Consider the following 17,095-nt stretch of genomic DNA (forward strand, 5'->3'; position numbering starts at 1 on the left):
TTCAGCTCGGAACATGGACATCTAATTTGTGCGTTCACATGAAACATATTTCGAAGAATGATCTAAAATTTGTTTTCTAAAGGATTTAGTTTATGTAAACAACTGGAAAGTAAATCAATAATCTCAGCTCATTCCAAAGAACAGAAATTAACCCAGTCCCAGAAATTTTAACGGTATATATAAGTCCCACGTCATACCTCATTGAGTTCCGTACTGAACATACACTGTGCTACACCAAATGTTCCGTACTATGTGCATATTCTTAGGACTATCTGCACAGTATACTGTCGTTGCGCCTCGAAATACCGCTATGTGACAATGTTGAGGGGAGAAATACTGACCCGCAACACATGTATCACTTACAATGAAAATTACTTGATATACTGTAGTTCATGCAATACTGAACCCGAGATGACAGAACCTTTCTGCTCAGAGTATTTTTTACGAGTTTGCTTTACGTCGCACAGACAGGTCTTACGGCGATAATGGGATAGGAAAGGGCTAGGAGTGGGAAGGAAGTGACCGTGAACTTAATTAAGATACAGTCCCAGCATTTGCCCAGAGTGAAAATGAAAAATCTCGTAAAACCATCTTCAAAGCTGCCGAAGGTGGGGTTAATTAAAGCCACGGCCGTTTCCTCCCCACTCCTATCCCTTCCCTATCCCATCGTCGCCATAAAACCTATCTGTGTCGGTGTGACGTAAAGCCACTTGCAAAAAAAAAAAAAGAATCAAAAACGATTTTACAAATTGTAGGCAGGTCAGTAGTCCACTAGCGTATTTACAATCTTTTTATTTTATGAAGTCTTCTTTAGAGCATTATTACCTCCTGTGAACATTACTACCAATTTTTATGCGAGTACCGCATAAATTGATAAAGTCAAAAATACTCGGCTTTCTGATTTTCGGTTGAAGGTGGATGACGCAGCAGCTGCCTGACCCTTACAGCTCGCGCAGTGATGGCGTGATCTCTGCCATTCTTCGGTAAAATTCAGTACAGTGTACATGCTTCTTAGCCTTGTAGGTTTCCTAACTGTCTGACTGATTTTACAAACATATAAATCTGCATTTAAAATGGAAAATCTGAAAATTAATATTCATTATATAAAATACACACTCATCGAACCTTGTACTCACACTTACTTGTTACCTGCTTACTTACACATACGTTATTTGAAGGGCGCCAGCTGTCACTCAGTACAGCAATAATAGAATGAGACTCTTGACTATCTCTAGGGTGTGGGGTAATAAGCTTACTTTTGACAACATACCATATAAATTCTGGGAAAAGGAGATTGGCGTTCGGTTTCCCCATTAATTTTGAGGTTAAGATATTTTACTGTCAATGAAATGAAACTATGAATTCGTTTGATAGAACAATATATATTCTTTAGATAATATATCAAAAAATAGTGAGTCTTGTTGCGATAAAACAGATGAGAATATGAAATTATGACATTGCAACTGAAAGAAACTAGGCATGAATTTGAATTCTTCTTGACCGGACATTTAACAATTTATACGAAATATTTCCCTCACTGATTCACTTGACTGTACCTTCAACACTTTTAGTGTAATTACGACGTATTCCTTTGATCTGGTGTTTACTGTAGATGTGTCACGCCTAACTTGGTGATACATCCTTGTGACTGCTTCTTCTCCATATCATCTGACTTCTTTGTAAGTCAATATGGTATTACCTCTTGGTAGGTCCAGGGTTGCCCTCTCTGACTTCATGGTAAGCCCTTGCGTCCGTGTCTTCCACTAAGTGACGGACCAACCAACTTTTGGCCTCACTCTCTCAATGACCAATAATTAATGGCTCACTGAGTCTTCACCATCTCTCGTTCACACTGGTTGACTGACCAACTAAGGCCTGTTGATCTAGTAGACTTCTTCACTGTACTGCATCCATATAACTAATGACTGACGCTACAATATGCATCCACCTTATACAGACGTTGGTTGACACCGCTACGTAATCTCCAGAAATAACAATGACATACTCCCACCTACGCGACAGATATTACATACAGTGGTGAAATAGCCCGGAGGCGGCTAACTCCGTGAGCGCATATCTAAATAAATACGATGCCGTAGCCATGAAGTGGCGATGACTTGGCAGAATCGCCAGTGGTATAGCAATATAACAACGTCACTTCCAATCTCTGATATATACAACAATTCTCACTGTACAGGTATTGAGTGTTATTCTACACATACGTATATATGCATACATCTAAGTACAATCTTGCAAGCAACAGGCAATTGCAAAATCGAATTGAATAAAACGGATAATTACAATAATAGTAACAATATCACAGATAACATAATAATACGGACATAATAATAATAATAATAATAATAATAATAATAATAATAATAATAATAATAATAATAATAATAATAATAATAATAATAATACAGATAAAATAATAAAAATACAGATATCATCTTGTAACGGGATTTGAACCGTTACAGCCTATATCCCAGTAGTTGATTGGTGTAGTGCATTTCATGTCTTCCATATTACGTGTTAAGTGCAGTACACTTTAAAATGTAGTTAACTCCGAAATGTTGAATATTAATGAGGCTGAATTGCAGAGAATGAACCAGAATATCATCAAACGCTACAACTCTTCCCTACAGGTAACATGTAATGTAACTGGATAAATATTAATGTTTTTATATTTTTCAGTCTGATTACCCATTCATCGAAGTTGATTGATCTTTTTCGGGCTTGCGGGAATGATGTGGCGGTGACCGCGCTCTCGTTTACGGCCACGCAGCATGCGGGAAAGATAGCAACCCCTACGGGACTCCCGTTGTATACAGAGTCTCTCAGGTAAACTCAGAGCGAACGCACGGTGTTTCTACTCTGCCCCACGGCAGCTGCCTCAGCCTAACTTATGTCGCGCGCCTACCCTGCTTTAAGCTTGTATGCAATCTTATATGAAGTATTATCTTCCTGGTTTATAAAAGGCTTTTTATCTGGTGACCACATTCTGGCCAGTATTGCCAACTTAGCGGATTTTCCGCTAAGTTTGGCGGAATTAGAAGACTGTCGGCGGAGAAATATACCATTTAGTGGACAGCGGATTTTTTGGCGGAATTCTATATGTATTATAGGGGAATTTAACGTTTTATCTATACTCTTAAAAAAATTGTACTCCAGTCTGTCTCTGAGCTCTTCCGGATTTCTTGTCAGGAGCTAGCTGTCACATGTGGAAAACATGTTATTTGGATTTGATGTTATGAAATCGTGGTATCATAAATTTGTAAATCGTGGGGAAAGGGTACTTATCTCTTAGTTGACGAATGACGACAGATAATGAAACTGTGAGGAAGTAGCATTTATATTTATGCTATGAAGGAAGACCGTTTAATGAACCTGGCCTGTTCTGTGTGTAGCCATTGAGGTAGGAGATTCGCCTAGTTTGCACCCGGCAGTAAAACGCCAACAAGTTTTAGCTCGCCGGCTCGCAGGCCGGCGGTTAATACTAGTGAAACTCACAGATCGGGTGAGTACAGACATTTTATTATTATTATTATTATTATTATTATTATTATTATTATTATTATTATTATTATTATTATTATTATTATTATTATTATTATTATTATGTGGTGGTTCATGTTTGTGGGTTACTGTAGTCACGTCCTAGTTCGTGAACCATGGGCAACGGCTGAGTGGCCTAGTAAGTGGTCCTGAGAGTTGGGATACCAGTTGCTATGGAATGGGAGTGGGCATCTCGGACATATTCTGAGTCGTGGCCCTCCTTGTGCTCAGGCGGCCAGGACTACACAAAATCACCGGTGGTCCATAACCCGTTAGAGGAGAGATCCTCACTTGGATTACGTGCAAGTAGGGCAGCATCCTGCTTCATGAATTTACCGAGCTCAGAACACTTTAAGCAAGCCTCGGACCTATGGGAGTAATGGAGTCCCACTCCCATTTGACAGGCGAGGGACTCCTTGGAAACAACTTGGCGAACGAAATGGAATTCGATGGGGAGCTATCAATATTAATGGGGCTTATGGAAGAAAGAAGGTAGAACTTGCTGAGTCAGCAAAGAGGATGCATCTGGATGTGCTAGGAGTAAGTGATATTCGGGAAAGGGGAGATAATGAGGAAGATATAGGAGATTATAAAGTGTACTTGACGGGTGTTAGAAAGGGAAGGGCAGAGTCTGGGGTAGGGCTCTTTATCAGGAATACCATTGCACGCAACAGAGTTTCTGTTAGGCACGTAAGTGAGCGAATGATGTGGGTAGATTTGTCAGTGGGAGGAATTAGGAAAAGAATTGTGTCCGTGTATTCACCATGTGAGGGTGCAGATGAGGATGAAGTTGACAAGTTTTATGAAGCATTGAGTGACATCGTGGTCAGGGTCAACAGCAAGCATAGAATAGTGCTAATGGGCGATTTCAATGCGAGAGTTGGGAATAGAACTGAAGGATACGAAAGGGTGATTGGTAAATGTGGGGAAGATATGGAAGCTAATGGGAATGGGAAGCGTTTGCTGGACTTCTGTGCTAGTATGGGTTTAGCTGTTACGAATACATTCTTCAAGCATAAGGCTATTCACCGCTACACATGGGAGGCTAGGGGTACCAGATCCATAATAGACTATATCTTAACAGACTTTGAATTCAGGAAATCTTTTAGGAATGTACGAGTTTTTCGGGGATTTTTCGATGATACAGACTATTATCTGAACTGTAGTGAACTAAGTATCTCCAGGCCTAGGGCAGAGAAAGTGAAATCTGTCTGCAAACGAATAAGGATAGAAAATCTCCAGGATGAGGAAATTAGACAGAAGTACATGGATATGATTAGTGAGAAGTTTCGAACAGTAGACAGTAAGCAGGTTCAGGATATAGAAAATGAATGGGTGGCATACAGGGATGCTGTAGTAGAAACAGCAAGGGAATGCCTAGGAACAACTGTGTGTAAAGATGGGAAAAGGCGAACATCTTGGTGGAATGATGAAGTGAGAGCAGCCTGTAAACGTAAAAAGAAGGCTTATCAGAAATGGCTCCAAACAAGGGCTGAGGCAGACAGGGATTTGTACGTAGATGAAAGAAACAGAGCGAAACAAATAGTTGTTGAATCCAAAAAGAAGTCATGGGAAGATTTTGGTAATAACCTGGAAAGGCTAGGTCAAGCAGCAGGGAAACCTTTCTGGACAGTAATAAAGAATCTTAGGAAGGGAGGGAAAAAGGAAATGAACAGTGTTTTGAGTAATTCAGGTGAACTCATAACAGATCCCAGGGAATCACTGGAGAGATGGAGGGAATATTTTGAACATCTTCTCAATGTAAAAGGAAATCATCATGGTGGTGTTGCAAACAGTCAAGCTCATGGGGAGGAGGAAAGTGATGTTGGTGAAATTATCCTTGAGGAAGTGGAAAGGATAGTAAATAAACTCCATTTTCATAAGGCAGCAGGAATAGATGAAATTAGACCCGAAATGGTGAAGTATAGTGGGAAGGCAGGGATGAAATGGCTTCATAGAGTAGTCAAATTAGCGTGGAGTGTTGGTAAGGTACCTTCAGATTGGACAAAAGCAGTAATTGCACCTATCTATAAGCAAGGGAATAGGAAGGATTGCAACAACTATCGAGGTATCTCATTGATTAGTATACCAGGCAAAGTATTCACAGGCATCTTGGAAGGGAGGGTGCGATCAGTCGTTGAGAGGAAGTTGGATGAAAACCAGTGTGGTTTCAGACCACAGAGAGGCTGTCAGGATCAGATTTTCAGTATGCGCCAGGTAATTGAAAAATGCTACGAGAGGAATAGGCAGTTGTGTTTATGTTTCGTAGATCTAGAGAAAGCATATGACAGGGTACCGAGGGAAAAGATGTTCGCTATACTGGGGGACTATGGAATTAAAGGTAGATTATTAAAATCAATCAAAGGCATTTATGTTGACAATTGGGCTTCAGTGAGAATTGATGGTAGAATGAGTTCTTGGTTCAAGGTACTTACAGGAGTTAGACAAGGCTGTAATCTTTCACCTTTGCTGTTTGTAGTTTACATGGATCATATGCTGAAAGATATAAAATGGCAGGGAGGGATTCAGTTAGGTGGAAATGTAGTAAGCAGCCTGGCCTATGCTGACGACTTGGTCTTAATGGCAGACTGTGCCGAAAGCCTGCAGTCTAACATCTTGGAACTTGAAAATAGGTGCAATGAGTATGGTATGAAAATTAGCCTCTCGAAGACTAAATTGATGTCAGTAGGTAAGAAATCCAACAGAATTGAATGTCAGATTGGTGATACAAAGCTAGAACAGGTCGATAATTTCAAGTATTTAGGTTGTGTGTTTTCCCAGGATGGTAATATAGTAAGTGAGATTGAATCAAGGTGTAGTAAAGCTAATGCAGTGAGCTCGCAGTTGCGATCAGCAGTATTCTGTAAGAAGGAAGTCAGCTCCCAGACAAAACTATCTTTACATCGGTCTGTTTTCAGACCAACTTTGCTTTATGGGAGCGAAAGCTGGGTGGACTCAGGATATCTTATTCATAAGTTAGAAATAACAGACATGAAAGTAGCAAGAATGATTGCTGGTACAAACAGGTGGGAACAATGGCAGGAGGGAACTCGGAATGAGGAGATAAAGGCTAACTTAGGAATGAACTCGATGGATGAAGCTGTACGCATAAACCGGCTTCGGTGGTGGGGTCATGTGAGGCGAATGGAGGAGGATAGGTTACCTAGGAGAATAATGGACTCTGTTATGGAGGGTAAGAGAAGCAGAGGGAGACCAAGATGACGATGGTTAGACTCTGTTTCTAACGATTTAAAGATAAGAGGTATAGAACTAAATGAGGCCACAACACTAGTTGCAAATCGAGGATTGTGGCGACGTTTAGTAAATTCTCAGAGGCTTGCAGACTGAACGCTGAAAGGCATAACAGTCTATAATGATAATGTATGTATGTATTATTATTATGTGCGTATGGAGCCAATAGATCACGCAAAGCTCTAACGATTCTGTTTTCTAAGTTGCCAAACAGCTCTCATCCTTTCTCCGTGGATCCTTTTTTCGTTATTCTGTCCACTTTGCTCCAGTCTTCTTTTTTACTTCCGTTCTCTGGTTACATTTTCCATCCATTAATTTTTTCCTATAGAGGTTTTTGTCCGCGGTGTCTTTTGAGTTCGTCTGGGCTTTTTCCAGATCCTTCTTCACTTCCAGTACCCATGGAATATTTTGTAGATGTTCTATGTAGGTGAGAATCTTGTGTGTTAGTCTACTTGCCGGCAGTCTGCGGACGTGCCCATAAAATTTCAGATGTCTTTTGCGGACGTCTGCTGTAATGCTGGAAAGGTCTTCTGTCACTTTGCGTGACCTCAGTCTATATCCATCTTCTGTTTTTCGGGGGCCGAGAATTTTCCTCAGATTATTATTATTATTATTATTATTATTATTATTATTATTATTATTATTATTATTATTATTATTATTATTATTATTATTATTATTATTATTATTATTACCCATTATATGAGATCGGATTTCTTGGCGGAATTTTAGCGGATTTTTAGTAGTATTTAGCGGATCTTGAAAATATAAGTTAGCAACACTGATTCTGGCCGACACGAGTCAGTTCTCCCACTGTAATGTTTCTGATTTAATTCGTAATGTTTTCTTTCAGTTCCTCTAATGTGTGAGGATTTGTTTGATAAACATTTTCTTTCATTTCACCACACAATACGTGAAACGAAATGAAATGGCGTGTGGTATCCGGAGAGGCCTTGTGCAGGTCTTTTGATTTGACGCCAGTAGGCGACTGGGCGTCGTGATGAGGAAGAAATTATGATGGAGACGGCACATACACCCAGTTCCCGTGTCAGAGGAATTAACCAGTTATGGTTAAAATTCCAGACCCTGTCGGGAATTGAACTCGGGAGCCCTTTGATCAAAGGCCAGCACGCTAAATATTTAGCCACGGAGCCGGACATCCCACAAATAAAAATCACACACTGTTAGATCTGGAGAAGGAGGGGGGTTATAGACCACTCTGGCTGCAAACAAAAGGGGAATCTTCTTCTGTATGAGCAGGGGCTGAATCTTGTTTGAACCACCCACGCGACTTTTCTTCTTCCATTAACTGAAGGAAGAACGGCGTCAAAATGTGACCTTGGTACTATACCCTATAGGGCATAACAATGCACAATCGAACTTACCTGCTACTAAATAAATGCACCAGCCTAGCTGCAGTCGGCAGACGGTCAATTACTGGGTTCTTGCGACGAGAGTGTGGGGGTTAGGAAAATTACTCTATTACTCTAAATTATGAAATGAGGAACTCAGTTATGATTCATATATAATTTTACAAAGCATAAGTTTCTGTGTTCATAACCAGTTTTTCTTTATAATAGATTGCACTCGTAGTGCAAAAGACAATTACCATAAAGGCTTACATCTATAATTTCCAAAGACAACATAAAATAGCTTGATGATTCTGTGCGGATTAGTAGATCAGTGAACCCAAGAAGAAAACGTGTCCCCTACATGGAACAGCACCAATAGACCTACAAAATAAAAAGACATGATGCTAAGATCAAAATTGTCTCGCAGAAATAAAGCCATTGCAAGCGGTCGCCGCACATATTGGGAAGTACACACACAAATAGCAAGTTCGTCTGTTACAACTACGACTAAAATAAATCTACCACTGCAACCGTATCTATCCCTACCATGCATAGAGGTATATATATGGATGCGAACTCAGGTCCATTAAGCAATCTTTGTATTTACAAGATATGCTAACACAACTTCCTTAGTGCCAAGTTCATACGTAAGACACACCTCCATTGACAAGTAAAGAAAAACAAAAGAAAGAATCGCTGTCACACATACGTCTTTGCCTGAAAAAGAAAGAATTCCGCATAACCTTGCCTTTTAAAAATGGCCGCGATCCCCCCCCCCCCTCCGTCGTGCAGGGCTGGGGAATGACCTCCTTGTCTCGCCAGTGAAACCTTTCCTCACTATAATAAAAAATGTAAACATGGCCGGCAGTGGCCCCATGGCCTAATTTCCGTGCGCTCAGAACTACTTCACAAAAGGGCTTTTATCCTCATCTACTCATGACAAACCAATAGCCACATAATGAGTGAGGAATCACATCACATTCTATATATCCAACACAAGTAACAGACCGCCATGGGCCTCATTTATAACACAAATTATTTTACCTTCACATAAAACATCACCGTCAATCCATATGACGTGTTCCTGGTAACCTTCAGGTCTAGGGTTCAAGCCCTTGCTTGACAGAGTAAAAACGGGGTCGCAAATATTAATGACACAGCCTACGGTGTGATTTCATTCACCCACTGTCGATTAACTAAATACAAGCATTAAAAAAATTATATTCAGGCAGCATGCAGACGCTATGTTACGCAGGTCTGACTATCCTTCTCAATGGAGGGAAATGAGACACTAACCTAAGTAACCCATAGTTACAAGTAAATTTTATCCGACGCCAGATACTAAGGAATACTAATCTAAAGCACACAAACAAGCTCCCGTAATACTAGGCACACTACTTCCTATCACATAACCTAATTTAATCATTGCTTAATACATAAAAATATATATGCCTTACACTTGAATATAAAAAACATCTTAATAAATAGCCTGATAAGCTGTAATCACGTCCCCTACTAATATTTACAAATTTAATTACTGTATTTCTGCGCAACAATTCCCCAATCCTAACACATGCTTATTGAACATGGTTAACTTATCTATCATTTTGGAGACCTCTTCATCCCCCGTCCGGGTTGAACGACGCCTGCTTAAGCCATCATGGTGGTGGTATGGTCCTGGATCGATCCTCTACATCCAGTCTCCATGTGTAGCTCGTTCATGATGTCTTCTTCGGTGAGGATGGCTCGTTGGTCGTCTTCTTGTGGTTGTAGCCGGAAGATCCCGTATCCCACGTCTCTTGCACACGTCACAGGTCTTTACTAGAATGAAATACCTAATTTATTCACAGCATACCATCTCCCGCTATATTTTATTCACTTATGGAGATCAGTACTGACTATCTGCGACCTCAATTTTGAAACCAAAACTGAGTCATTTGAGTCAATTGTTACTATTTCATGCTCAACTCATCTAGTCTCCTAAGTCTAGCAGGAATAATACTGATTGCTTTAGTTTTTTATTGGTATTTCTTTGCACTTCGCAACTTCACCCTCACCGCTTCATAATGAAGTCTATAAATACGGCATTCTTTACCGTCAATTAATTAGGAACTCGCGATCTCACTGCAAAGCGTCTAAATATTATCATACACTTGAATTACTACCGGAAAGTTTATAGATGTCCAATCCACTGAATCTAAGTTATCGCCACTATACTCATTATTCACAGTCTTTGTCCTAAACAAAGGTTTCTGGCGTAAATACAAGCAGACGCCCGACACGCACGGGCAGCGGTCTTATCGTCGAATGAATCCCCTCCTTCCACATCTTTCAGCTCTTATAGGAGGCAGAAACCCACGCGACGCCAGAGAAAGCCCCTGGAAACAACTTGAGTTTGGTATGCAGACACTAAACAGTTTCCCACGGTGGTCGGCTTACTACGTAGTTATTAATCTAATTATTTGTTAACAGCATTAAACTTATCGTAGGCTTCGTAAAATTCTGGAGATAATTTCCATCCCTTCATTATCTCGGAAAACCTTCAGATGGAGGAGATATCGCTCAATTCCCGTGATGTGGTGAACCTGACAGCTCCCGCTTAAAATTACTGTTAGGGTGGCATGGTGCTTCCCCAGACAAATTATTATCTCTCTTTCACCCTTCCACATATATCCTTTCTCACTTGTGCATAACCTAGGGAATCACCTTCTGAGTTCTCGCGTTCTATATGGCATCACGCCCTTCCAGTTGGCGTCATGTTGTGCAATATTATTTCTGCGTTAAATATCATTTGTGAATAACTGAACAGAATGGTACAGTACCTCTCTGCATTTAATGTCGTCTCGAAAATAATTGGCCAAATTATTCTCTTTGCACTAACAGCACACCAACCACCAATCTACCTATCATAATGGGGGACTTCATATACACCATTAGGATGTTCTGCATGCCAATAGCGAGAGTTATGGCTGTTCATACGACCATTAAGATGAAATCATAACTTTTACATACGAAAATACGGTGTTGCAATGATAACTGTCTCACTATGTTAACAGCTGATATTCAGACTGACGACTGATGCTTGCCAGGCCGAACAAGTTCAGGCTGCTTGCAAGGTCAAGAACTATCCGCACACCTCCCATACTTCAGCTGCCGTAGCCCAGAGTACAAACACCGTGCGTTCGGTCTAAGTTTATAAAAGTGACTCTGTACAAACCTGAGTCCGACTCGTTGACTGAATGCTCGGCGTACTGGCCTTCAGTTCAGAGGGTCCCGGGTTCGATTTCTGGCTGAGTCGGAGATTTCAATCGCTTCTGATTAATTCTCCTCGAGGGCCGATGACCTTCGATGTTAGGTCCCTTAAAACAACAAGCACAAGCAATTCTCCTCGACCGGGGACTGGGTGTTTGTGTCGATCTCAACACTCTCCTCTTCATATTCAGACAACATACCACACTACCAACCAACACAGAAACACGCGATGTTGATTACATCTTTCCATATAGCGTTGGTGTCAGGAAGGGCATCCGGCCGTAAAACATGGCCACATCGACATGTACGACGCAGTTCGCACCGACGACCCCAAAGGTGTGGGAAAAAGCGGTAGAAACAACAAACCTGGCTCTCATGGGAGGACTGTGTTGGTTCGTTTACTTAGAAATCATGGGACTGAGACGATTTGCTATGTTATCGGTATCGTAGAAGTTGGGACTGAACGGAGTGTAGTGATCAGTACAGGCCAGTCACCAAGTTAGTGTAGAAATTGCATCGGGTCTGCCTAAGCAGCGTTTGCGTCCAGGTGGGATAGACATATCAAGGATCATATAGATCCTATATTCATACATTCAAGCTTGGCAGACCTAGTCGTATGTTTGATGATGAGATAAATATCTACTTCGCTATCCATGTCCTACGATCTTTCGCAAAATTAATTAAAATTGAACCACCAGCTCGTTAAAACGGTCCTACTTTTCATGTTGGCAGAGTAAACTGAACAGTGAAAATTGATATTCAAGCAGTCTAATGACGTCGGTACATGGTAGGTGACACCGTGGATAATAATAATAATAATAATAATAATAATAATAATAATAATAATAATAATAATAAATATAATAAATATTATTATTATCATTAATTGAATATTACGTCAAAATGTCTAATTTTTCATACATTGTAACGGGTTCAAGACGTTAACGCATAATGTATCCATTAAATTGACTTACGATCTACACATACAGGATTATATTCAAATATGTTAGACTAGATAAGCCTATAGCGTATTAAGATTCTTTTTAAAAAGAGTGATGCTTTCGCGATGCAGAATAATTGACATGATACTCAACATTATATTGTCTGTATTTCCTTCTGCGAAGAGTGCATGAAAATGATTTACATTCTACCATGAATATACGAGGGTGTTTATTTAACAGTAAAAAAATCTATACAATGCAAAACGTAGTATATTTGCTAGTACATCAAATACATTAATACAAATAAGTACATGTTTCGAAAATCAATTAATATTCTCTATCGGGCGAGTTGGCCGTACGGTTAAGGGCATGCAGCAGTGATTTTGCATCCGGGAGATAATGGATTCTAACCCCACTGTCGAAACCCCTGAAGATGTTTTTCGGTGGTTTGCCATTGCTATACCAGGCAAATACCGGGGCTGTACCTTAATTAAGGCCACGGCCGCTTCCTTCCCACTCCTAGCCCTATCCTATCCCGTCGTCGCCGAAAGACCTATCTGCGACGTGCGACGTAAAGCAAATCGTATAAATTAAAAATACAATAATAATATTCTCTTCTTAAACGTATAGGTTAATATCAAAAAAATTGTGCCCTGACATAAAACTCTTTACAAACAATACAATAAAAAAACTAAAGCATAAATTACATTCATGTTACCATGAATCTTATCCTATAAATATCGTGTGAGAATTCATTTGCTGAATTTTTAAAACGTGTATACCGAGCTCGATAGCTGCAGTCGCTTAAGTGCGGCCAGTATCCAATAATCGGGAGATACTGGGTTCGAGCCCCACTGTCGGCAGCCCTGAAGATGGTTTTCCGTGGTTTCCCATTTTCACACCAGGCAAATGCCGGGGCTGTACCTTAATTAAGGCCACGACCGCTTCCTTCCACTTCCTAGGCCTTTCCTATACCATCGTCGCCACAAGACATATCTGTGTCGGTGCGACGTAAAAAAAAAAGAAAAAGGAAAAAATAAAATGTGTATAACCCGTTGACGGTAAATGTGATATCCATAGTATATCTGTTACAGCGCTTTTTCTTTTTATTGTGTGAATAGAGTGGTGTGCCCCTTTAAAATGCCTGGAATAGTTCAGGCACAGAAGTAATTTTTGTTATCAAATTATAATCAGACGAACTTAAATGCGAGAGCGTAGGTGATGGTAGAACACATCCCTACCCGATCGAGTGTATACGCCGACCACCAATTGCTCCATCTCAGCCTGAGCATTATCATGAAAAAAGATGTGAGAGGTCTGCACAAAATTTCACCGTTCCTTTCACAACGCTGATTCGTAATTTATGTTCCAGAAATGCATAGCGGTCACGGTCCGTTCTTGGGGTAAGATATTTGTTAGAGAAACCCCATCTGTCATACACTAGAATCCACTTCACCTTCACATTGCTGGGGTTCTGCCAAACTATTTATTTTCGTGTGAGCCCGTAATGACCCCACTCGTTCGGTTGACGATTCATTTATGTTCGGGTCTATGTCTCATCCAGCGTAACGGTAGGGATAAGAACTTCTGTCATTCGCACTTACTTAGTGAATTTGTGCAGAGTCTAATCGTTGTCATTTCTACAATTTCGTCAAGTGGTGTGGAATCCATTGCAATGTACTTTTTCTCATGCACATGCTGTCCTTCAGAAAATTAAGCACAGTCTGGTTGATAATCGTCAGCATTGATTGCGAAAATCTGCACGTCCTCTTCATTTACTCCAGTGCGTCCCTGTGAGGCTTGTCAGCCACGCATTGGCGTCCGTCCTTGAAGGCTGTTGCCCACCATATCAACGTTCTGCTAGGCAATGTCTCGGACACATTCAGTCGTTATGCAACTGCGTGGTTCTTCTCTCGAGAATCTCGTGGATACTCAACCAATTCACAGGCGACGCCGTTCTTCGGAGCAGAACACATACGCGGAGAGCTGGATGGGAGAGTCCATGTATTGTGTGATAGATTACGTAACGATCTAGTGTGTGATATAGATGAGACAATCGGTTCATAATTAACTGCCCTCGTTTACTTTTTATATATACTAATGGTTCACGTGGGGTCCGTTCATTATGTTATAAAAATGAACAAACCATTGAAGCATCACCAACACTTTCTTCAAGATGAAATGTCAGCATGCATTAAGTAATATGGATACACATTCTTCCATTCCTATTAATATATTTTTTATGTTTTTTTAAAAATCAGTACATCTGTTTCGATCCTAAGTACTTAGTTTCAATGTACCTTATAATTTTGGAAAGAATTTTCCTACCGGGTGAAATAATTCTCACGATAACACATTTTAAACTGTAAATTGTTTTGATTTAAAGGCTTAAATTCTGAATCCCAGTTCGATTATGTCGGGTAGTTTAGGGATTTTTTTTTAAATCGTCTGTTCTTACTTACAATGGGCTCTATAATACCAACTTTTGCATTTGTAGGTCCCCCAGTAATGTCTTATTAATTCCTGTCAATTTCCCATATTTTATACTTAGGTGTATACCTTGCTACACTTCGACTTCCATTTATCAGTATAGAGTTTATATTACTACTTCTTCTCTGCTACCGCTTTATCACACCTCAAAATTCAGTATCAACTATCGCGCTTGGCTCCATGAATTCTGCCGCCGCCTTTTTCCAGTTCTAATGGATGATTGTCATCAGAAGCGTGAATAATGGAACAACACATGCGATGCTTTCCGGTGCTGTAGACAAAATGTTCATCATCGTTTCGGAGCGTTTTTAATAGCAGAGGCTTTTAGCATGTTACACGGTGCATTTACAACGAAAAGGAGAAATTATGCGTCCATTATTCACTGTTTATTACTTCCACCACTTGTTGACCTACTTAGAATTTAATTCTAGATGCAATTTTATTTGCCTTTCAAGTTCATCCACCGAATGGAATGGTATCACTCGGAACTGGACGGTGCATGCATAATGCTACAATCTATTCAATGCAGCCGCCTATCACCGCTATACAGGTTCTTTCAGTGTTACACTCTCCCCCGGCATTTGTTCAGTTTGCTCGTTCAGAGATGAATAATTTTAAATGTGAATATTAAGAGCATTAATTAATATCACAATACAAGAAGAAATTTCCTAAAATTGAAATTTAACTTAGTCTCGACTGGGTAAACATAAATAAAGTTCTGTAATAATAGTATTTGTGTCCGCCTCTGTGGTGTAGAGGTTAGCGTGATAAGCTACCACACTCGGAGTCCCGGACTCGATTCCCGGCTCTGCCACGAAATTTGAAAAGTGTTACGAGGACTATAACTGGATCCGCTCAATCTCGGGAGATCAACTGAGTCGAGGAGGGTTTATTCCCACTTCAGCCATTATCGAAGTGGTTTTCCGTGTTTTCCCACTTCTCCTCCAGGAAAATGCCCGGATGGTTCCTAACTTAAGGCCATGGCCGCTTCCCTCCCTCTTCCTTGTCTATACCGTCCAATCGTCCCATTCCCCCACAAGGCCCCTGTTGAGCATCGCAGGTGAGGCCGCCTGGGCGCGGTACTGGTCATTCTTTCCAGTTGTATCCTCCGACCCAAAGTGTCACGCTCCAGGACAGTGCCTATGAGGTGGTAGAGGTGAGATCCCTTGCTGAGTCCGAGGGAAAAACCAACCCTGGAGGGTAAACTGATTAAGAAAGGATAATAGCATTTGTACTTAAATACCGCGTATGTACTGGCCATTCCGAAGGTAATCGATTCTTCTTAAATATGAACAAGAAATACAGTTATTTATTAGATAATAGAATTAGAGAATCGTTAGAATTTGTTATAGTGGAAGGCCGGTCTGAGTGGCTTAGACGGTTGAGGCACATATCTTCTGACCCCAGCATGGCAAGATCGATCCTGGCTCAGTTCCGGAGGTATTTGAGGGTTCTCAAATACGTCAGCCTCGTGTCGGCAGATTTACGCAAAATAGCTCCTGCGGTAATAAACTTCGGCATTATGTCGTCTCCGAAAACCGTAAAAGTAGTTAGTGACACGTAAAGCCAATGATATTATTATTATTATTATTATTATTATTATTATTATTATTATTATTATTATTATTATTATTATTATGGAAGCTATTTATTTTAATTTTAGACTTGGTTAATCTATAACTTTTACGTTGTTGAGTCTGTCCAAACTAATTTACGATTAAAAATATTTATTAAAAAGGAAATTTTAACTATTTAGGCTACTATTTTAATTAAGTAATTTCGTTTTCAAGCACAGCTTTGTCGTTTTCTTTCTTTTCTTTTTTTGAAATGACTTCTAAATTTTATTTAATCATAAGTAAGATTCGGCAGACTGGAGAACCTAACTTTTGAATCATTAGAAGGCGTAAGTAACTTGATTTCAATTTATGAGATCTATTAGTAGTACGAGCTAGTTTGTGAATAGAGCGTTAGGGATTATTTCTAACTGAATGCTGGAGGACATGAAAGTCTCTAACGAATACACATGTGTAGTGAAGCTGTTTCTAGAAGAGTTACAACCGAGTAATAACCTCCCCTTAAATCGAAACAAGTGGAACATTAGTTGGTTTGACACTTCTAGGTATGGACGTATCGGCAAAGAAACGGAAAGATCACGGTAAGGTAAGGGTTATTCTGCCCGAAGGCAGGTCCGAACCTCCGCAGAGGTGTTCCTGAGCCGGAGTTTACGTGCGGTAGGGCGGCCAGTTTCTT

General features: G+C 40.2%; 1 protein-coding gene across 1 annotated transcript in view; it reads left to right on the forward strand.

The window, feature by feature from the left end:
• LOC136866682 (protein O-mannosyl-transferase TMTC1) overlaps positions 1–17,095 on the forward strand; it is a 1,311,158-nt gene that overhangs the window by 124,889 nt on the left and 1,169,174 nt on the right. The window lies entirely within an intron of this gene.

Source organism: Anabrus simplex, chromosome 3 (assembly GCF_040414725.1).
Source record: "Anabrus simplex isolate iqAnaSimp1 chromosome 3, ASM4041472v1, whole genome shotgun sequence".
In the NCBI taxonomy this organism is placed as follows: domain Eukaryota; kingdom Metazoa; phylum Arthropoda; class Insecta; order Orthoptera; family Tettigoniidae; genus Anabrus; species Anabrus simplex.